The sequence below is a fragment of the Cephus cinctus genome, unplaced genomic scaffold (assembly GCF_000341935.2).
Source record: "Cephus cinctus unplaced genomic scaffold, Ccin1 Ccin1_scaffold0457, whole genome shotgun sequence".
In the NCBI taxonomy this organism is placed as follows: domain Eukaryota; kingdom Metazoa; phylum Arthropoda; class Insecta; order Hymenoptera; family Cephidae; genus Cephus; species Cephus cinctus.
The window spans coordinates 1,018,441-1,041,358 of NW_014333134.1; the positions used below are offsets into that span (position 1 = coordinate 1,018,441).

General features: G+C 43.6%; 1 protein-coding gene across 4 annotated transcripts in view; it reads left to right on the forward strand.

Moving 5' to 3' along the window:
• Positions 1 to 23: 23 nt before the first annotated feature.
• Positions 24 to 22,918, forward strand: part of LOC107267773 (axin) — a 28,584-nt gene continuing 5,689 nt past the window's right edge. For 2 of the 4 annotated variants that reach the window (XM_015739839.2, XM_015739842.2), the window contains exon 1: positions 24 to 422. The gene's annotated coding sequence lies outside the window, so the exon portion shown is untranslated. Of the gene's footprint in view, positions 423 to 11,815; positions 12,327 to 21,794; positions 21,986 to 22,918 lie in introns of those variants that run through there. The other 2 variants (XM_025085097.1, XM_015739841.2) reach the window with 2 other exon arrangements.

Below are 22,918 nucleotides of genomic sequence, written 5' to 3' on the forward strand. Positions count from 1 at the left end.
GACTCGTACTCGTGCGAGAAGTTCATGGCGACGGTGTGCTTCGGAGGAGCCGCGTAAACGCATGCACGGTCCGGCAGGAGTGTTTTCTTCCTTTAACAAGATCAAAGGACCGGTATCCTCGCGCGTCATCCTTAATCCCAGTGTGTGTCGTGTGCTTTGGAAGGTGTTAAAGAAGACCTGGAGGATCCAGGTGAGCGTGAAATGTGTCCGACCCGAGGCTGCTTTCCCACTGAGAGTTGACACATTCGGGCATGGGCCTCGTCGAGCATCACGAGCAAGGCGGAGCATCGTCGCGCCCCTAATAAAAACATAGCCTAACAGTAGCAGCAGCTACGGGAACACGAAGACGACAGAAGGCAGACGGGAGCCGGAAGTGGGGAGAAGGAACCACGCGAGTGCCTGAGAGACATCGTCGAGCGCAGGTGAGTCCTAGTGGTTACTACCTATGATGCCAGCATGCCTGATGACTGATGTTATTATACTGTCTGATATACCCTCCTGAAAATTTTTATAGCCAATGCCGGAGATGCACTCCTTTTGCGACACCCTGTATGTTGGTGCCGCACGCTGCAAACAACCGCGGTGATTTCACCGTGGCTCCCTTGATAAACGCGCTCCAAAAATACTGTACGACCGCACGCACGTTTTCTTCTTCTTCTTCTTCCTCTTCCTCTTCTACTTCCTTGGCTTCATCTCTTGCCTCGTCACTCTCGGCCCTCTTTTTCTATCTCTCGCTCCTGCTTTACCGGATACCTCAGACACTGGGATCTCCTTTGGCTCTAACTTCGTGGTTACCTTGACGAACATCCGTGAGATACAATTATTTACCACTCCAACGCGAGAGACATGTTATACAAATCCGTCTGTCTGGTTTCTAGTCTTTATGTGACTTTTCCACCTTCCTGTCTCCTCTGGCTCTCGTTTAGTTCCTCCGTCTGAGTGCCTCTTCCCAAAGCACTATTGTGACGGTGCTTATAACTCGCAGAATGCTTCCAGGGAGTACTACCCTGACACTGCCTACGGACATTCTCGTGTTACCTCTTCTACGCATTACTCCCTTTTGGATTCATTGAAACGTCAACGTCACCGCCTTCTGTCAACCCGATGTCCCACGTTAGAGACTAGATGCACCAGGATGGAAGAGGCGTGAGTTGCAAGCGCAGTTGTCGTATCATTGGAGCTTTTTTCCTTTTTCTTCTCTCACTGAATTCTAAATTCTATAGTTAGTTCTTTTCATTCAGAATATTTCTCTTATTCTCATTTTCTCTCTCTCTCTCACACCGTTCTATCCTCCTTCCCAATACGTCTAACATTGCACTGTTTATAACCTCTTTATTTTTTTTCTTCTCTCTCCACAGTTTCTTCTACCCGTCAATTCCACCTGAAATCAAGAGCCGTAATATCTAGTGGTACATTTTTCTGGATCCAGTGATATCCTAACCTGACCTCCATAATGGCCTCGTAGAACTTTCTTCAAATGCTACATGAAAGGATCACACGGGATTATTCACGAACTTCCCAACCCCAGTGTACCATTTCTCGGTTAGCCCGAGGTCGGAGCGTCGTTGACAGTACCGCGAAACCTCATGGAAATAACGTTGGACGTCGTCGGGGACTACGTCTCGAGTGCATCTCGAGATTTCTCAGGCTGAGCATTCGTAGAGAATTGAGAGAACTAGTGCCCGATAAGGATGCTTCAAAAATTATTGTATATCACACCGTGTCACATAATGCACGAAGAAATCATTTTTAGCAATGAATTCTCAGTCTCTCCAAGGATATGTTCTTCGGTATCCATGACCTTGTCGACCGTCAATATTAATCTGACAATCGTACCAATGTCTGTGATGGATCTGCGAATCCTGCAAAAACACCACGTTACGTATACACCTGTCAGATTACGTTATCCTTAATCTCCGGGTTCTGTACACTTGTTGCGTGACATCTTATGCCTAGACCCAGATGCAATGTTGCCACAGGATCTGTTTCTCTGCTCCAAGCAGTTCTGCGAATTTGCTCTGTGGTTTCTTACTGCGTTACTGTGTTAGTTTTTTTATTTATTTATTATCATATACCTTATACACGTCAGTATATCAATATTGTCGACAAGATCAGCAAGAACTGTTACTTGGTCCTTTATCAAGGTAGTTCCTTATCTACGGGCCTTACTAGTTGCTGGGCAGCCGATGTAGCCTCTGTCGCATTCATGAAAATATTTATAGGCGTATATAACCTATATCTGTATCTGTTACACGGCGACAGTCACATATGTTCATATTTGTTGCATTGCTAAAGAACACTTGGTCGAGGTAGAAGAATGAGAGTCTTCGGTAGGTGACAAACGGCACGGGGTAAAAAGGTTGTGGCGGCGGCTGTGGTTCTGGTGGAGGGAAAATTTTCATGTATGATTCCGTAAAGTGAGGGGAGTGAGAGGGAGGGAGGGAGAGAGAGAGTAGCTCAGAGGCGGTCGCTTTGATGTAGACGCGCTTCGCGACTCCTTCACGCCAATAAACTAACGGTTAGGTTAAAGTCTCTTTAAAGCTTAATGCCATTATCCTTGCCTTGTGCCCCCGGCTGTCGCTGTGCTTTGTTACCTCTAGTAGACGACCTCGTGCAAAAACGTCAGGACCGGTGAGCATTCGCTCAGGATCAAGGAGCAGTGCTATTGAAAAGCAATTTTTGTTACTGGGCGATATTGCTCATTGTGTATTGTAGAAAGAGGTTTTGGCTTCTCCCTGGTTCCTCTTGGGTACCATGTGAAATCATATTGGTCCAATGAATAATCATATTAATTACAATAGATTGATTGTACTAATTGTAAATTGGCTCATGGCCATTTTTTTCATAGTAATTATACTATAAGCCGTTAAGTGTTCTCGCTGGTACATAGGTGTACTCGTCTCTGTACTAGAATTAATTTGAGAACTGCGTCGCATCAAAGAGTGACATGTCAGTACGATAATTTTTCATCGTACCCCTCTTGTGGCTTTGAGTGTCAGGCTTAACGAGTGAGTTTACCGTGTCCAGATGTTCTTGTCAGACATCTATCAGTGAACCGTAACAATACTAATTAAAGTTCCCTGCAAATTTCTCATGTTCCCTTCAGGCCGTTGGTCACACATTTCAGCCATTCTTGAAATCAGCCTCTGATAAATCTATGAGAATAAAAAGGTAAGTTTTATTTTTAAAAAAAGATTCTTATGGGTAGCTCACCTATGTCAGGATGGGTTCAGGACGATCAGCAGCACGAGGTCAAACGATCACGCGTCCATCCCAATTGACACCACTTGCCTGTGCCCGTATCGTTCCTCAGGGAATCTCTGTGGCATCCCGACAAAGGGATTTTTCCCCTCTTGGGGATAGCCCAGGATGGTGAAATTTAATTCGCTACGGATACAAAGTAAGAGTGCTTCTAGGGTTGGCAGAGCGAGGGGTGAGACAGGGTCACCATGTAAAGTTGTGGTAGGAGACGCTTTAACAATCCCACCACCACTAGCATCAGCTGTACCAGTAGCAACAGTGGCATTAGCTCCAGGAGTACCACCGGCGGCAGCTGGGCTCTTTGATATCGAAATGAAAGGACGCAGGGATACCCTATGCTTTAGGAGTACCCGAGAGCACGTGGTATCAAATGCGACAGGAACGACCTCACCCGCTGTTTCCACTTCGCCACTGGGATTCCCGACCTCGGGCTTGTGCGTGCGACTTCATGACGGCTCAGACCACGTGCTTATCCCTACTCTGCTTTATCCATTCTGTGTTCTGTTTCTCGAGGTTTTGCCACTGGGGGATGGTCACCCCTCCTGATTCATTATCCCCAACCCACCCTCCTATCGCGATCGACCGGATTGCAATCAGTCACCCGTCTACACGGATCCTCAACCCAATTATTCAAAATACCCTGTCAACCAATTAGAGTACCTTGACCCTACGACGACGTTGTCCGGGTCAAGGTTAACCAGGACTGAATTTCATTTATAAGACTATGGTAAAATTATGGATTTGACATTTTTCGTTTTCTTTTTTTTTAATTCACTTAATTAACCGTACGCGTGACTGATTACTGCTTCAATGTTCGGTCGGCGTGGGACTAATTGAAGAACTGTGTTACTTCGATTTCGATTGATTATCTATCGATAAGTGATCGTACGGACTGATACTCCTTGTATGTCCACCGAGTGTCGCAAATTAAAAGGTCGTCGGATAACGACGTGACTATTGTGCGATAAGTATTGTATACGCAATCTTCCTCGAAATAACGGCTTTTGTGATCGAACCAAATCGATCGTAATTTATACGATCGTTATCGCTTGGATAATCTTTAATCTGTCGCATCTGTGGAGCACGTACGTAGCCATGTATGCGTATAACGATATCCCACGTTGCGATACTTTTTCCAAATCATCGTTACGTAACAGGCCGGACGTATAATTGATATCTTCCTCTGTGAACGCTTACGATTTATGGTGTCTTCCTCATTGATCGTCGATGGAGTCGTTAGAGATCTAATTTCTCTTCGCTCGTGGGAAAGATGGATGAAGAATGGAAAATAGAACGTGATGACGGAAGACCGTGCTCCGTCGGATGGGACGCTTTTCGTTTCCTGCCTTTTGAGTTTGCTATAAATAATATTTCATCGTCTAAAGTGCTAGGGCGTTGGATATTATATTTCTAGAATATATGTATGTATACCATACGGTATATTACTGTGACGTTCAACATTTTTTAACGACCTTACCTTCATTTACTCCACGATGAGCTGAAACGTCCTGCAGTCCTTTTAATTGAGCGAATTTTATTCCTAATTATAGTTTCTCGTCCGTTGCTGTGTCAGACATGATTGGTTGGATACATCAATCAAGTATTAGTCCGGAGTATCGTACCGAATAATGGATTGCCATTGAGATAATGGATATGGTACTTTCAAACACAAATTTCAGTGCGCTATTCCCAAATCGAAGGACAAGTATGGTGGATACATCTAAATGCCTATGCTCGTTTGATCCATTACCTTCTCATCCTGTTGCGTACAATAATTATCCTCATTGTTCAACCACCCTCTGACTACGATTTAGTCATTGGCCCCTACTTCAAAGAACGTGGTCGGTCGGTCGCCCTTTGATTCGACTAGTGTCGCCCTCTCGTCCCTTTACTCCTCAACTAACAACTGTCCCTCTACCGGTACTCCGACAAACACGCCGAATTCGAACTGCTTAGCCTGAGTAGCTGGAAAGGCTAAGTGCACTCGGCAAACCTCGAACTCTTCTCTTTGACTCACTCTCTGTCTCTCTTTCTCTCTCGCGCTTTTCCGCTCGCGTTTAAAACTCAGGAGCCTCTACTGATCCTCGGGGAAACCATTTCTAATCCGCTTTACGATTGTTTCGTAGGTTCGAGCCTCGTGAACTCGGCTTTAAAATGCGTAATCGGGGTGATGCATGTTGGGTAGAGTCATGGGCTACGTTTTCAACGGAGTCGAACGACAGTTGAGATGCATTGACTGTATGCGTATGGTTTACTAATATATAGGTATACAATGTATGTATCGCATATCTGAGTTCAATTCCGGTGAAAACATAACCATTGATTTTTTTACGAAGAAATAATACTATGACGTATGCTTTTTTGCGAAGTTGTAAGTTTTTTTATTTTACATATATGTATATACATGTATAGCAAAATGGAGAATTTTACTCTGATGGTTCTCATTGCTGGATTACGGAACGAGGTTGTATCGGGTTTGACACCTTGACAGCTGCTCGTGGTCCGAGGTTCCATTTTTAAAATTGCCATGCATTTGGAAATTTGATACAGCCCGATATGACACGCTCAGAAATTCGTTGCGGCCCGTTGAAAATTCTGAATGCTGCGCTTTCACCGTCTCACCAAATGATTTCCTGCCCTGTGAAATATACCTAATGTCCCATCTGCGTTCATCCAAATTGGAATTTCCGACCGGCATTGGTTTCACAAGTTTTGCCTTTGTCGAGTGATATTCGCGGATTAAAATTTCAAAAAATAATAATTAAAAAATCTAACCACGAGATTTGTTATCGTTACGTATCCTGCGTAAGCCGTATTTCCACGAAGGCGTACGTTCGAAGTCTTTCGTTTTTATAATGGGAGTCGTCACTCTCGACGACGATGTTACATTACGACCTTGACGGATTACGCAGTAAGGATCGTCTCCTCCTCAGGATGAGATTCCGCTTTTACCACCGCTAAAAGTTTCATCGGTCTGGATCGTTAGGGACTCGGCGAGCTACGTTCTCTACTCGAAAACTCCTGAAAAATTGAGGAGCCACTTGACGACGTCGACACGATGGATATTTTCGAAGTACACCCTTCCCAAGGATCCCTCTCTCGTGTCACTAGGGGGTGACGGGCATTTTCTTTTTTTTTTCATCCCTCTTATACCTTTCTTCTTTGCTTTTTAAACGCAATTTAACGCTCGAAATACCTCACGTGTATATTTCCTATGCATTTTCAGCGATTCACATCGCTCTACGCAATTGCTCGTGTACCGTGATTTCAACTGAATGGTACGAGACCTAGTTCCGTCTGTAAGCCAATAGATGGCTTCCGCTTGTTTTTACTTTCCAATATTTTGACACTGGTCTCTGATCACAGTAGGGACGATTTCGCGCACCACTTGAGTCGTTTCAAAATTAATATCTTCAGTTCAACCTGACTTTAGGACTAGTTACTGGCACATCTCCTCATTGGAGGAGTCAGCCATAAGGAAAGGAAGGAAGGAATATCTTCAGTTAAGCACCCAAGGATGCTACCTGACTATTTTACATTCAATTGGGCAAATACGCAATTACGGATCCTGTCAAAGAAAAATTTTTGCTCATAGCTCGTCTTAATTTTGTCATTATACATTTTATTCCATATCAGACCTTTTTTTGCAAGCTCACAGCGCAGCCCTGGACGACCTGTAGGCCATCCTAAGCGTGTTTGAAAAGGACTGTGTCAGCTACGTAGATATACGTGAAGAAAGGAGGCACACGGGTAGAGAGAGAGAGAGTAGACAGTGACATAAAGAGTGCGAGAGAAGAAACCCTATCCAGAAAGGAACGGAGCGAGAAAGAAAGAAAGGTTGAGGTTGCGCGTGCTACAGACAAAGAAGAGCAGAGGAGTACTGTCAAAGGCGCCGCTTCTCGTGTCGCGTTTTTACCCAGCCAATCTTTATTCTTCGGCGACGCTCTCCGCCTTCCTTCCTCACCCTCGTCATCCTCTGTCTCTCCGCGTGTCCCACCACCGTGGTACAAGGAAGCTCCCAGGTTCCCTTCTCCGGAGACCGATCAAACAATCATGAGTATCGCCATGTAACCGCCGTCGCCGTCGTCGCCATCCCTGTCATCGTCGTAGGTCAACGGGTGACTCGTAAGTGCGAATTCTGATCGAGCTTCGATCCGGTGACAGTTGGCAATCTGTCAGGTGACTCGTCAGCAGTGACGTCCAACGCTAAGACATCATTGACAGGACTGAATAAATCTATACGCTAGAAGAAACTGTCGGCAGGCGTCAGAGGTTCAGTCAGGTAATTTGCCGAACCGGAAGTCGTTAAATAAAGAAAATAAAATAAAAATAAAAAGACCAAGAAAAGACAGTAGGAAACCGGTACGACAGCTCTTCCAGCAGTATCTCCACGCAGGTATATCCCGCAATCGTCAATCTCGTCTACAAGAAGAAGATGATCAGTCACTTCCCACTGATAATCATTCAAAGAAATCTAATGGGCCCCGGATAATATCATATTGTAACGGGTGTCTCGCAAAACGTAATTGACAAGCTGCTACCAGCAGACTCACAGACGTCCTACGATCGTCCCGGTCGGTTTGATAGCCGTCTGGCAACTGTACTCCTGACCCCGACGGTTGTCCTCTAGGCTTACCCGACCCTTCCCCTCTGGCTTCAGGGTCGACCAGCCACCCACCCGCGAGTAAATACGTGTGAAGTGGATCAGAAAGGCGGCAAAGATGAAAGAACCACGCGCTGACCACCTCAGCTGTCGCAGCTCGCAGTGGCCCATTGTTCTGGGACTCCTTTTTTCTCTCTCTCTCCCCCCGTCCCCTCTCCTTCCCTTCCTCCACTCATCGCTCTCCACTGCCACCTAGTCTTCCTCGTCCTCATCCACGTCGGGCCACTTGGGGATGAAGCTTCAATCCTCCTGGTTAGACATTCAAAATTCTTAGAAAACTTCAGTCTGGAATCTTACCTACTTCGTTCAGCCATTTTTATTGACGCATTGGACCATCGCGTCACGCGTTACTTTGGCCATTGATCTATCGTCCTACCGTCTATCGGATGTATATATTTTATTTATCGATTTCCTCTCGTTTTCTTAATTTTTCTACTCCCCATCACGATGCTCCCTGCCTCCTTCAATGCTCCATCCGGTTCACGGCCTGCCGGACCGTACGTATTTAATTACGGCACGGTCTCGGAACGAAAACTGGTTTGGACTCACAATATGATACCACGCGCCGAGCCGCATAGGCTACTACCGACGTATAATGTGGGCTTATCAAGATCTCGCAATGGCAGCACCAGCGGGAACCATCAAAGCGTCCTTTGAAGTTCAGTTGGTGTCCTCGGTATGAGTCCTCTCTCTTTAACTCTCTCTCTATATACTCCGTCAGTGTTCGCTGGCATAGTCTCTCCTTCATAGACACGTTCTCTTTCTATTTCTCTTTCTCTCCCTTGCTTTCTCTCTCTCTCTCTCTCTCTCTCTCTCTCTCTCTCTCTTTTTCTCTCTCTCTCTCCCTCTCTCTCTCTCCCGCAAGTCGCCCACTCTCATTCGCTTATCCGTACATAGGGTGCATGCGATTACAAGACCTGAAGGACTCTCCTCGAAAGACTTGCCAACCTGGCGGCGTGAATAACTTACCGATCGCAAGGAGCTTCCTACGCGAATCTTTGTTCGATTTTCCAATGGGATTTTTTAAGCCAATGAAATAGCGTCGATCGAAACGATCATAACCTAAAAAATATTAGTTGGGACACGGTGTGGTCATTTTTTTTTTTTTAATTAATAAAATTAAAGATATACATTCCTTGTCTTTTTTTTCAAATCCTTTTGATCCTCGTCCTGTGACATGCGATGACGATGAAGTCACTGGCTCCGCCGACCCCAATTCCCAAACTCCTGTCCCGAGCGTCGTAGTTGTCGTCGTCTCCTGTTAACGAACGGCGCCATTAAAGCGCATTAACATATAATTTTCCGCGAGAAATTATAGGCAACTTAGCGGAGCTGCGCGCGGTGTTTATTATATGGGCAGGGGCATTAAACGTTGCGTCGTCTTAGTGAAGTCGATCCGGTATACGTACGTGTTCATGTTAACACACTGGTCGAGGACGTCGCGTGCGTGTGTGGGATTGCGTGCGGCGGCGAGATCAAAGGGGATTCCCCTTTCTCGCTCGTTCCCTCGTACGTCGACAGTTATCTCGCTTTTACTCACGCTCTCCCGCCGTCTCTCCTCGATGGCTCTCTAACAACTCAATAGCCCCGCCACAACCTGACGGGGTTCCTCTCTTATTCTCTCTCTCTCTCTCTTTCTCTCTCTCTCTCTCTCTCTCTCTCTCTCTCTCTCTCTTCGTCTAACCATGATTATCGCACTCTTTTTCTCATTATCCGTTTTCTTCGTTGTTTTGGTTCCTAGGGGAAAATTTTTTATTTTGATAATACAAATTTCCCTACATTTCTCACGGGGGTTAAGCATTGGTCGCGTGTCGCTCTCGTGAGAATTCCTCTTTCATTCTCGTTGCAAGACTTCCTTGCAGTACGGGAAATCAGGTGAGGTTCGAGATTGGCTTGCTCGGTTTCACGTTCTGGGGAAATAATGGATACCCCGTGGTGGATACGAAGGGTTGGTCTGATGCGTCTAGGGATGAAATACAATTTACTTGAAAAAACTAGTCTAGCATTTTTGAACGCCCCGTCGAGCAGCTTTCTTTCTTTTTTAGTACCACGAAGACGCTCTCGCCTAAGAAGGAAACGGTTGACGGGAATAACGGCGGTGGCGACTAAGCGAATTTCATAGGAAGCATTTATTCGCCTCTGGCTACTCTATTGTTTTTTTATCTGAATTGTGCTACCGGTCAGTTTAGCATTTTTTTTTTGTTTTTCGATAACTTACTAGCTTTAAGCTTTTTTTTCTCTCAATTTAAGGATACACATTTCGCTGCCAAATTTCTTCTGAATTTGCTATCAGATTGGTTATTACTTCAAATAAATATTTTTTTTTATGTTGTATGTATACTGCGTATACTGATTTTCTTAACTTTTCGATAGATATTTACCTAAATTTTACTTGTGTTTATTTATATTTATTTTATTATTATTATTAATCCACAGCGATTTTGAGTTAGTCAAAATTGTGTCGTTCGTTCCCTTTTGTCCAAAACTTGTATTTAGTAATATTTAAGCTGACTCTTGTTTTTTTTTTATTTATTTATATTATATTTCATATCATCATTTCTTTCGCCCTGGGATGCGTCCCGAAAAAAAAACCGACGTAATTAATCCACCTGGAGTCCAAGTCTTTTGTTTTACGGGCGCTTTTCATGCGCGCGAGACACCACCACCAGCTCAGTAGCGTAGGCGTAGGTAGCAGAGAACGGTAATAGCTTGCATGCGGTATAGCAGAGCCCCTTGGCAGATTGGCTGTCCCGAGCAGGCTGTAACCTCTTTAATTCTGCATTCGCTCGAGACTCGATTCGATGCCATGACAGGATCGTCGACGCGTCAACTGAAGCGCAATCTAGGTAAATGATAAATAAGAGGGAAAAAGGAAATTCAAGCAATGGAAACGACACCAGCGAGTAACGTATACCTCCTTTCTTTTCGTGCCTCGTGAATAGATATCATCTGATAGCATCCAAAGAACTGTAGCAACTAAAACTGTTGAATAATGAAAAAAAATGAATGTCACAAAATTTACCTCTAATTAAACCGAGACGCTGCACTTCCTGTGAACGTTGTTGTCTGATGTCAGACGTCTTTGTAGAAAAATAAAGCAAAAAAGTGACATGTTTTTTGTCACCAGCCAGAACCACCTAATTAATCCTCAAAAAATGGAGTCGCCTTCAATACGAAATACAGATCAAGAAAACTTGAAGGATTTTCGTTTAAAGGTCTTAAGAATTCGCCCTTATACCTGAACCTTTGGTGTTCCTTTACTTTTTGTCCGGCGCGCTTCGCTCCGGCACGTGAAGAAGACTGCCGATGCGAACAGGGCAGCATCGCTTCTGATTGGTCGGTTTGGGCCCTGTGCCGGTAGTGGGGGTAGGACTCAGACGACGGAAAGATCCGTAGGGGGAGTTGAAAGAAGGGCCGCTAGGGGGAATAAGAGATAAAGAAAGACAACGCTAGAGAACCACTGCTCGAGCGTAAGAGAAACGAATAGAGTAAGAGCGACAGCTGGCTCTATAACGTCGTCGTCGCCGTTGCCGCCGCCGCCGTCTCGGTTTATGGTCACTGTGCTCGACTCGGCGTGCTGTGGATTCAGTCTAACCGTGCGCGTTGTGTAAGACGCAGCAGACTTTTCGAAAGCTGTATAGCTGGAGTCTCGTGGAGGATACATAGAATCGAACGAAAAAGAAAGGATAATAATTGAAGATCCTTTTCTGTTGGGCTGGCCCAGCAATACCTTACCACGATAACAACATATTAACCTTAAATTATATTCCAAACTATTCCCGGTGCTTGTTCCTTGTGCGTGGCGATGCTGTTCCTAGGCCGGTGTCTATTTATCCTTAGTAAATAGAAGGTTCTACCTACGCCTACCTTTATTTCATACTATTGGCATAGACCAAGGAGTAGGTGTGCGTCTGATATTCCTCGTGGAGATTTCAATGCTGCTGGAAAGGCATTGGCAGAACACGAACTCACAAGACATTCCATCCTGGACACTTATGTACCGTTGCTACACCAGCAACAGTATACAGAATCCTCCAGTGACCAGACACAACTAGTCACGTTTCAGTCCACTGGGAATTTCAGTGAATAAAATTCGGATACATTCAGGCACCGTCTGTATACAATAATTGGAGTCGTTGTCAGTGACGTCACACGGTGGACGAAAGTAGCGCGACCTTAACCGTGAAAATGTTTAAAAACTGTGAAAAGCCAACGGCCACCAGTCTGGCGCTCACAACAGAGCCGACTTTTATTTACACGAGACGCTGCGATATCTCCTGGTGCACTTGACTTCGAAGCGTAAACCAATCACCGCCGTGGAGGCATATAAACACAAAAGAAAAGAATACCCAGCAGACACCAGGAAGACGTTATGGATCTCGTCGTGGATAACCTATATAAGGTACAGTAGCTTAATGAGTTTTGCTGGAGGTATATCATCCATTCCCTTTGGTTTATTTTTACTGTGTATTTACCGTCCCGATGGCCCAGGGCGCTCCTAATGCTCGTTACGGCATTGAGATCACCCGGTGGACAGTCGGGACGTCGGGGCGGTCCTTTAGAAGTTTCTTTAAAAGGTTCGCAGCGCATTCTAGTACGTAAGTCATCTTGCGATAACGGTGACACGCCTTTGACTGCTCGCGCTATCGTGCTCGATATCGTAGCTTGTAATACTGAACTCGTGCCCCGGCATACCAATTTCCAGTTTCCACCGCGTTCGGTTATGCTGGACATTTTTTTTCCTTTTTATTAGTAGACTGACACACGGTCACAGTCGCTTATGATTATTCTACGTTATCGTTCGCTATCTTACCTTTTCTCTCTTTTTCGATTCCCTTACACACGCACGGTCTCCCAGTAATTTTATTTACTCGTGTACGTCCGTCCGTCATTTCGTCGTGCACGTCGTCGCCTCTTTGAAAACTTGTATCGACTCGTCGAGTAACACGGTGACGAACGCTTCTCTTAACGGTCTGGATATACGATGTGTTTCGACAGCGTTTCAGTTTTCCCAGCCACTGGAGCACTTTTAGGTTAATGTTTCGTAAGCGGGAACCCTTTGACGTCTTCCTGCAACAAACCTAACCTCTAATCTGTTCAAAGTGATACCTAAGGATACACCGTCGGCCCAGTCATTAATTCGGTACTTAAATTTTGACTTGAACGTTTTAGGTTGGGTTAGGTCAGACGTAAAGATAGAGCGCGGATTATGGTTCAACGGCGTATTTCGTTTTTTTTCGAGCGTCTTACTTCGCGTCGTATAAACCGCTTCAGTTTGAACGCCCTATATAGGGAGCACTCGGATAGCCCTAGAGGAACGTGAAGTCTTCTTTCTTGGCTCTCTTCCGAACGTGGAAGACTCTCTTGGATATCTTTCTACTCTGTTGGGCGAGTAAAGGAGAATTCGCCGACACCGCGAGGGACGCTCGTACCGTGGAGGTGGTGAACGACTCGTGGAAGGAGATCAGGAGGAGGACGGAACGAGTACGATTGATGGGGAAAGGAACGTGGAGAGTGAACGAAGAAGAGAAAGAGAGAGAGAGAGAGAGAGAGAGACCAAGAGAAAGAGGTTGAAAGGGTTAGCTGAATGGAAGCCGTGTGTATGCTTTCCTCGTTTGAGGAGCTCCGGATTTTCCAGTGTCGTAGCAACCTCTTACGGGGCCCCTGCTCACTCCTCTCTATTTATCAACCCTTCTTATTTACTCCTGAACACATTTTACATGGCTCTCGCATTGTCTATTGAACTTCTATGAGGTTCTTTCTCACCAATCCTCAGGACGACCCCCCTGTTAGGGATGCTCAAGCAATTTGGTCCTTTAATTTTTTTTATTTCAATTTATACTTGTTTACTCAACTTTCAGTTGACATATATATGTTTCATTAAATTTGTTTTAACTGCTATGGTTTCACTGTTTTTATTACTAATAATCGTCATTGCTCATTTTAGACCTTGTCATTCATGTTTTTGGTTATACAATAATTATTTATTTATGTATAACAGTTTGGAATTTCAATTCAGATATGACTTAAGTATTGAGACTTTTCATGAACGAAAGACTTCAGGCTGATTTGGCGTTGTCAGTGTTTTGCGCTGCTACGGCGGCAAAGCCTCTATGAAGATATAACCGCGAGGAACGGGACGGGGGGGGGGCGTAAGAGGCTAGTGGATGAAAGAGAGAAGGTAGTGCAGCACTGAAGGAGGAGGTTAAGTGAGGCGAAGTGGAGACCAGAAGAAGACGCGTAATTACATACCGTCCTGCCTACCTTCGGTCTTCATCTTCGAGCGTCCTTTTTTACATACGTTCACTCTATGTATGCTTACATATATATATATACATATATCTTAGTTCAATCCAACTTTAACCTTTGGAAGTGTCGATACTGCACCAAAAGAGTCCCATGGGTCCTACCTGCGGAGTCACCCTTTCATACCGAACACCTTGTCCAGGTTTTCATATTTTATCTAGTTTATTTTTCTTCGTCCGCCGTCTTTGTGATCCCGTAGAATTTTCCTTACTCAGCCACTACGGCAACAATCTGTACCGCGATTGCTCCTGGGTCGTCCATTGTCGGCGCGACACGTATATCTGAAACGTCCTGTAGCCATACATGGGATTTGTGTCCAGGTCGCCGATGGCCGGGACTTTGCCGGCTTTTACCATACCACGAGAACGCGGCTACTCCTTAATCGTATTTTCATGGCTCCGTTCCTCCAGTGTCCCGCGAACGTATGTCCAGGCCTTTTCTTCTCGATGCATTCACGAGCTTCGTGTACCCTATACAGGGTGTCCCGCGAGTAAATCTTTTCGTTTTACATCCCATCAACGCGTATACACGCGCAGCCCTGTCTGCTCTCTTTACTTGGAGAATTATGAAGAACTTCTCGTCGGCGCTCTAAAGGACGTCTTGTATTGCCTTAGCTCTGGGTACTGCGCGGTGCCGTGCTGGGAATACCGGAATAACTCACTTTCCACGAGACCGGAAATCATTATGGGTTCCAACCATTTTCAAACCCGTAACAAAATAGCAACCGGATATATAATGCACTTTTAGTTTAATAACAAAAAATAAAAGTTGTACAATACCATTTAAAAAAAATCTTTTCACCTAAAACTGTCAATTATATCATTCGACAAATGCAAAAAAAACCAAAATTCTCTCTGTACGGTGAAATTTTTTTTTCAAAATTTCAAAATTTATATTTCAGGTAAAACTCAAAAATCACGTTTATCCACAAAATCTATATCACGTCTGTACAATATATTGTACTCGTAACATTATTATCTCCAAGTACACTACTCGCTGGACACCCGGTATACCGGGTGGCAAGGGAAGGGCCCTGGCTCTCGAACAGCGTGGCTCGGCCGAGCGAGGCGTTCCGAAAACCTGTAATTACGGACCCGGCGTACATCAAGCGGTGCCGCCAGCCGGCGAGGCCTACGTCTCTCCTCTCTTTCGCTCTCTTTCTCAGTCTTCTTCTCCTCCCGTCACTCCTCTCTTCCTTTCCTCTCTCGCCACTCGTCGTACCAACCTTTTCTCCTCTCGACGTCTCTTCCCTCCCACCACGTCTCTCTTCTAACCTTCTACTCCATAACCGTCGTTCTCTCTCTCTCTCTCTCTCTCTCTCTCTCTCTCTCTCTCTCTCTCACACACACACACACTCTATCTTACTCCTCGCTCTATGTTTCTCTCTTTCTCTCTCCCGCTAGCTTACCTGTACCGCTTACCTTCTCGGACGCAGGAGGATTTCTTTCCGACATGATTTACCGCGGCGGAGGAACACAGATTTTCTATCTTCAAAACTATGGAGATTCGGGATAAATCGTGAAGGCCCAGTCGGGCCCACTCAAAGGTCCCACTGGTGCTGGTTATGGATTCACAGAGACCCAAAGGGGATCTATGGTGAACCTTTTTGCGTGCACCTATGGTATCAGCCGAGAATCGAGTATCCGGTCTCCTTATATACTGTAAGGAAAAAAAAAATTATTCATTTTTAACGTACACGAGTTTTTTCAAAATTGGTTATACATCCTTTTTTATAATTCGAGGAAGCGTACGAATGAATCAAATTATGCAACAACGCCCAATCGCTCCTTGACGATTTGCCCAGTCATGCCCTCTTTGTCATGCTACGGATACCACTAGACCCGTGTATTTATCTTTGCGTTCAGTCAACTTGCGAACGATCCTTACGGTTACTTCGTAATCGGTACGGTCACGTTGTGAAATAGATATACTAGGTGGTACTTGAGCGTAGCTGATTCGTCGAAGGAAACTCAACCTAGTCCTTTATACGTACATCGTGGTTTTCTATTTCTTCGAGTTTGACGAGTATCTCGATACGTATCGAATGTATCCTGGATATACATAGACATAAAGAAAGGTCTCGGAGGTTTTCATTTGAGCGAATAAAGGAATGAAAAAAAAAAAAATTCAACGACGGCACACAAAGGTTTAAGGATTTTCGACTGGACCAACCTGCAGGGCAGACGGACTAAGATAAAAAAAAAAAGGATGGCATTTCCACCCTGGGCAGTTTCGCAGTTGCTATTTAGGTATAACGATCCTGGCGGATATATAACCAAGCGAGATAAATTCGCGTGTAAAGCCGTAATAGAGGGAAGGGATCAAAAGCGGCAAGGGCGAGGATTCGCGTCGTTCAGGAAAAACTACGAGGTTAGGGCCAATTTCTAAATACCTCGGGAAGAACGCTTCAGTGGCAAGAAATGAAATCCCAGGACGATACTTCGTCGGTGTGTAGGGATCCTTTAAGATTCCGTGAGGTCCTACGACAGCGGGCATTAAGAAAAGTCTTCTAAGATACTGTGGGACAGGAAGGGGGGTTAGCAGTGCGAGAGGCACAGTGGTTGATTTTTTTTTTTTTCGAAAGAATTTTAATCGCAGGACGATAAGGGATGTCGGGAGCGCGAGAATCAGCGCTACGAGGAGATACGAGCTCTCACTCCGGACGATCATCCTCCACGTAGCTTCCTCTATTCTCTATACTTACACCACGGGCCGTCGAAAAAGGGCCGAGTCGCGTAGGAGGGTTCCGAAATGGATGCGGCGACGTAGACGCGAGTGGGACTGAAATGGAGAACGAAGGAAAAGGGCCAGTCGGGTTGTCTCGTTGTAAGACAGAGAACGAGCAAGCGAGAGCAATGAAGAGCGTGGAAGGAAGAGAAGGCCGCTGCCCTGAAAAACTAGTAGCTACGAGCGTAAGAATGTCGACCAGCAGCTCACTTCGTTCAGACTCAGAAGCCTTGCAGCACTCTGGAGTTATAGAGCATAGATCGCTTTCGCCATTTTTTTTAAAGCGAGGGTGCTGCCACCTGGCGGACCGAACCTTTAGTTCGATTAAATTTGAATGAACGGACTCGATCAATCGAAACCATTTTTCTTACCATAGGATTCATTCGGTTAGACTGTCTTATCGATATCGAAATCTTTTAGTATTTCCTTCGATATATATGTATGGACGTCGTATGTGCCTTATAGTAGCTGCCAGTGTCGCCCACTGGTCAACGACATCGATAACCAGTTTTCAAGATAGCCGATCCCCCCTTGGTTTTTATGCGCCGCGAATGAGCGCCGCCAGTACCATCTATGCGGCAGTCAGAGGTACTAAACCGTGGAAGCGTTACTTCGTTCGACCTTACAAAACCATCCGACAGTATTTTGCTCTATATCCTGCATTCCTTTTAAATATTATATCACGTACATTAAACTGTATACATATATACTAGGTACGTAGCTCTAGAAAAGTATGCGACGACTGTCGCTGAATGAAAATGCCCTCTGCGGCTTATATCTTGACGCGTTCCGTCGAGCGTGTATTTTGAAATATTTCTAATCTCCTTTTTCGGTACGACGAGCTCAGATTTAATATTATCGTCCAACTTTTCACCGCTCGCCGCTAACTACAATTCAATGCGTTTCCACGTGGTTGAATGTCGATGGGTTCTACGTGACGCCTGACAAAATCGAAGCTATGAAATATGTCGTTTCTCATATCTACTGTTACCGAAACTTATGCTTGATCGCCTCGGAATTCACATATGAATACGAAATCTTGAAATCCTCCTGTATACGTGGTGGTTTCACTCCGTAGGCTTTGCAGTTCACCAGCAATGGCTACGAACGAGCGTCCAACCTCGTACCGTAAAATTTCTCGTACTTTATTCGCACAAGGACGCATCTCCATCAGTCTCGTATACGTATTACGTGCCATTATTTATTTTTTTTGCAATATTTTTCCCTAACCGCCACTCGCCGTCTTTTTCATGTAAATTCACTGTATATCATAGTCAAGCGGGTCTTCCTTTCGTAGCTGATGTTGCGAAGATTTTTTTCTCATTTTTTTCGGAATTTTCATTACTCCAATCGACACTCGAACTCTTTATCGCATGCGGATGCATTCTCCACGTTTTTATTCCTTGCGGCTAAGTTCTCGGGACCTAGAACCAAGAATCTAGAAGAATGAAGAGCCGAGAACCAGTGTCTGAAGTAGGCCGACACGAATCTGTAATAGTGTAATGAGCGACTAGCATGCACCGCTTCCAAATCGTTTCCTCTCTCTTACACTTACGACCGTCATTAACGCTCTGACTTTGTTGCTCTCACATGCCGAGGATAATTCCATTCTTAGGTTGGCGCAGGCACAACCTGTAATACACGTGGAAGCCGACAGAGTCAAATTATACTCATGTGGACGAGAGCTGTATAACCGGTGCGAATCATTGAACGAAAATTCACTAACGAGAAATTCTTCATCCACTGCCATCTATCGTTATCCGCTTGCAACTAATGCGACTGACAGTTTTGGAACTTGATCATTGTTTTTCTATTCCGTTATGCTGATTTCAAATTTTCAAAATATATAATAACCGTTTTTGTGTTTTTGCCATTGACCTTGATACGCAAATGAAATCCGTGAATCTTGTATTCGTAAAAGATCAATCTTCTACAAAGAAAAACCGAAAAGCGTATGAAACTCGTAATTTCTATCTGGAATTAATTTACAAAATTTTAATGAATCTTCTTTTTCAAAGCTGTCAACGTTTTTCTCTTTCATCGTCTTGCCGCTAAAATCAAATCGTAAACACTACCCTTGAAGTTACAGATTAAATCAGTACAGAAATCATGCACTGATGGTGACACTTGTTTCGTTACTTAATTATGTCTTAAAGTTACACTACGTTCGAATAATTAAAGCAGCGGACATCATTAAGCAAGTATAAAATGAGGGAGAAGTGTGTGAAACGTATAAGGTACAAATTAAAATGTATTTTTTCACTTTGAACGCCGCGGTGCCAGGACATTGAATCTGTGAGTGTGTGTGAGAGAGAGTGAGAGAGAGAGAGAGAGAGAGAGAGAGAGAGAGAGGGAGCAGTAAAAAGAGTGAAAGAAAACAAAAATAAGTAGACGACAGAATATGTATATAGTTAGGCGAGCGAGTCACGTCGGTTAATCTCTGCCACTCCGCAAGGCGTGTTTACAATGCGATTCGTCGTTTTGTCCAATTATAATAATATATCCCCTCCCATTTGTTAGGAGACATCAGGTCCCCGTAAAAGAAATCATATCCTTTGGTCTCTACGATTCTTATTAATATTTTTCTTTTCTTTCTTTTCCTCGTCTTTTTCCTCGGTTTTATATTATCCGTCTTGTCCCGGGTGGCAGAGGACGCGTGTGGCTTAATTTTCATAAGTGTGAGAGGAAAAAAACGTTTGTCTAGAAAGAAAAAAAAAAGAGAGAAGTAATGTCACCAAGAGAAGACATTTTCACGAGGATGTCGCGGAGACACGGGAGCAAAACACCGAAGAGACTTGACGTAGTCTCAAGACGTAATCCCTGCGGACTAACCAGTTTTCCTTTTATCTATTTTTACCACGAACATGGCACACGCTGCGTTACCGCCCTCCTACGGATACATATGCGTGCGTGCTCACGTCCGCGAGGGGTCTTTTAACTTTAACAAAACCCCAAAATATTGTTGAATCCGTAAATCAACCTAGTTAAGACCGGCGTCTGAAGTCTCTTTGAAATGCTTGGCTTGGGGCCCTTTTATCAAATCATAACGGTACGAGTCTGTCTTTTTCTCTCTCTCTCACTCTTCGTGTGTTTGTCTGTCTTTCTCTCTGTCGGTCTGCTGTTTAGCGGCACGGTTAGTTATCAAAGAGATGACGTACGATCTGTCGAAAAGATCTATTTCATCGGTAATGGAGTGGATAGAGGCTTTGCCCTTGGGATAAATGAGGATTCTGCAATACCAAGGTGGCTACGGAATCACGTCTGTACTCCGCAGTCAAGTCGAGTGTCGCGCACGGAGTTTATCTTCGGTGAGAATGCGCGCCTATCGAGGAACCACTAACCTCCGAGCAATGCTGCCATCGGTAAATGATTCTTTCCATTCGGTATGTAAGGATGGTATCACTGCGGTTTGTGTTTCCCGCGAAGAAATGTATCCAATCACGTTTTATTTTATTTAACTCTTGTGCCAGTAGCGTGGAAATGGATCATTGAGTAACGCGTAAGATATTTCTGTTTAATGTTCGCGTTTTGTTATCAAAGACAATAATAAAACGGTTATAGAAATTAAAACTCGATTCGAATGACTGTGATACAGTCGTAAAAGTTACTACTGGCAAAATTCGTTTGGGGTTTTGACAGTATAGCCAATCGTGCGTACGCTTTTGAATTGAGGTTTTTTATAGTATGGAACAAGCATGATGACTGAGTTATGTATGCTTTTATTTGTGTAACGTGTAATCCGAAATGTTGTTTTATTCTGTTTTGAGGTTTTTATTCTCTTTTGATAGTCTTGTAAATACAATTTGGGTGTTTTTTTGTGGGATTGTTGGTACGCTTGGGAAAGGGATGCGCACTGGTGGATTCATTGTGATTCCCTTAAGTTCGTGGGTGTTCGGCAATGTTCGGTTGTATTCGATAACGTTCGGTAAGGAACCGAAGTTATACGATTGCATTCCTCGCTTTGTGAAGCGCGAATTGGATTTTCGGCGCTTAAGTATAAAAAGATAGTAAAGAATGGAAAAGAGACTTGGATACTTATGTCGTTCCTATTTCAAAGAGACGTTTGGATCGTTTATAGTTTTCGACAATGAACAGATAACTTCGTACCGAAGGATGAATGGATCCTTTCAGGCAAGAAGAGAATCGTTTGTCCGAGAATACTGGAAGAATTCGCGAGTGTTTTCCAAACATAAAATATCCTGTTGAAGCATAGATTTTCGTAAAGCTTCTTAGTAGACTGACAATCGACTGACAATGGGAAACTTATATTTCAATGATTCAGCAAAGTACGTTAGTCCATAGAGATTACCGTATCTGTTGGACATTCTTTTTTTTTGTAATTTAATTATTACTTTATTATCTTCTTGTGGAAACTGTGCATTTTGTCTGTCAGATGCTGACAAAGTAGTTTGAAAAATTATACATTGCTTTTCATTCAACTATGAAAATTTATGGTTTAGTGTTACAGAAGTTTATAGTTTTTCTTCTTTTTGAGTGGTTTGAAGTTAATAATATAAAAATGTAGAAAGGTGTGTAGGTACTGGTGAATATAGATGATGAAATAGAGTATAAGGCAATGTGCATAGTTATCTGATAATATTCTGATAAAGGGATATTTGAGTTACTTAGTATGGAAAAATGAATATGCCTTGTGTACAATGTAGACATGTTTATAAAAGTGTTTAGACCTTCTTACATCTTTGCTAACTGCTGTCAGTAGCTTTATATTTTCATTATAATGTTTTAGCCCTGCGCACCCTGGAGCTCTCCAGGATCCTATGTTCCTCCCCTATTTCTCCCTTGCTCCCTTGTCAATCCAGCGTCAGTCCTGGCCAGGACGCAGTCTTCGCTCAGTTTGATTCCAGACGTTCTGTCGACAGTATCATACAGCAATATTTGATCCTTGTCTGAACAAAAGAACCTATCGATTTGGTTGTGTTAGACTTTAGTTGTACTGTAAAATCATAATAGATCTTTATTGATCTTGAAAACTTTTAGACCTGTCAGCAATACTTCTCTATTAAAATGGTACGTACACTTCTTTTTTTCTGAAATCTCAGGTAGGAATTCAGCAGAGTATAATGATTGGTTATGACAGCTTTTCATTTCATAATTTTCTTCTGCTACCTGAGATCCCATATCCAGTTCATTGTTCCTTTGGAATTTGTAGTCTATAAGTTTCTAAAACTGCATGGAAAGTTGCTCATAATATATTTTATTAAACATACTTCAAGTTTTAATGTATTAATGAATGTTGCAATTTTAAATGTACTCTTAAGTTTTTTTTAAAAAATGTTTCTTCATTAAATGTTCTGAATTAAGTTTCTGCTATATTGAGGTGCACTTTTAATGATCTGCAAGTCCATTTGAGCTTATATTTTGCAAATAAAATTGCATTAATAAATATTAAATATCACAAAAATAAATCTACCTATATTTGAAAATGGCATGATTCAGTGGTTAATATAGAATTTAATATTCTCCCTATGAAATCATATTTCTATAGCCCATCCTAACAATGATGTGCCTCTGTCAGGTATAATGATGTTTTTTCAGTCGTCAGGGTAATCTAGCTACCCTCATAACTCTATTAATATTTTTCTACCCTGTTGAATTCAATTTTAGTCAGGAGAACAGCTTGAAAAATTTTTTGGGTCTGGGATATGGTTTCAATGCATTACGTCATAATTTTTTGACGATCAATACTATACAAAGACCCAGTGCGCAGACCAATAGGGATTCATCGGAGAGGCGTTTCTCGATGCGCAAGCTGTTCCTGGACTATACTTCCTAGGAGCAGCTCCACCCTTAGGATTCTTCTGGATTCAACAAATCCCCCTTCAAGCTTAATTGGCACATGACTCACCACCAAGCTCTATCGATCCAGCATTCAGGGTTTCTCGAGAACCTTTTGTCCCACCAATCATATTCATATTTTATTCCATCTATACCTGCTCATAT